Below are 1409 nucleotides of genomic sequence, written 5' to 3' on the forward strand. Positions count from 1 at the left end.
CGAAGAACAGAACAAGAAGTTGGCTTCTAAATGGGATGCTAGGACTACTAGGTTGGACGGGTTGGCTAGTAAGCTGGGGCAGAGTACGAAGAGTACTCAAGCAACATTTCAGGATATCGAGGCTAAGCTTGAAAGGCTAGGAACATCAAATAGGCAGCCCGGTACATTACCGAGCAATACTCAGCAGAATCCTATGCCTCAGCAAAATAGCCAAGGATCAGGAGCCAAGTATAGCTACCCGAATGCTAGAAATGAGCAAGTCAACATGATCACAACAAGAGCAGGTAACACTTATAATTCTGCAAACCAGTTGCCTAATGTTGTTACTCCTCTTGTGCAGGTTGAAGCCGATGAAGCCGTTGATGATGAGATTGAGATGGAACCGGAACCAGCCGTGAAGATACCGGTCGTTCCATCCAAGACTGTTGAGAAGACTACTGTTGAGAAACCATCGGTTAAACCATATCAGCCGAAGATACCTTTTCCTCAACGATTGAAGAAAGCGAAGATTAAGGAAAATTTTAAAAAGTCTGTTGATTTGATTCAAAATGTTAACATTACTGTTCCTTTAGTTGATCTTCTTGCAGGTATGCCAAACTATGCAAAGTTTCTCAAAGATCTCATTTCGGATAAGAAGAAGTTAGAAGAGAAAAAGACAACTGTAATGAGTGCCGAGGTGTCAGCTATCATCAAGAATGAGATTCCTCCTAAGTTGGAAGATCCAGGGAGTTTTCTTATCTCTTGTGCTTTTGGTGCTATATTGTATAAGGCATTAGCCGATTTAGGCCTACCCGCATGAGCATTAGGCTAGCAGATCGTTCATTCCAATATCCCATGGGGATAGCGGAAAATTTGCAAATTAGGGTAGGTCACATGATATTCCCGGTAGATTTTGTTGTTCTTGAAATGGAGGCGGATATTAATGTCCCTCTAATTCTTGGCCGACCATTCCTCATGACCGCGGATGCTATCATCCGTGTTAAAGCTAAGGAGATTTCCTTAGGGGTTGGCGATGACCGGGTTGTTTTTAATGTTGATAGAGCTCTTAAGCATCCTTACTCATGTGATGAATCTTGTTTCAGGATTGATGTAGTCGATGAAGAAGATGCTTTGGAAAAGGAGCTTATGGATTTTCTGGACATGGAGGAAGATGAAGCATTTCTAGCTTGTAGTGAAGAAGAACAAGAAATGGTTGGTAAAATGGTGCAGGAGATCATGGCGTTGAGTGTTGATGAAACGCCACCGGAAGATGAAACATTTGAAGAAATCACCGTTGATGATAGAAGACGAGTGCTAACTTCGGTAGAGAATCCTCCTACCGATTTGGAACTCAAGCCACTTCCGGACCATCTAGAATATGTTTATCTTGAAGGTACATCTTTCTTGCCCGTTGTCATCTCCTCTTCACT

Source organism: Erigeron canadensis, chromosome 3, assembly GCF_010389155.1.
Source record: "Erigeron canadensis isolate Cc75 chromosome 3, C_canadensis_v1, whole genome shotgun sequence".
NCBI classification, from domain to species: domain Eukaryota; kingdom Viridiplantae; phylum Streptophyta; class Magnoliopsida; order Asterales; family Asteraceae; genus Erigeron; species Erigeron canadensis.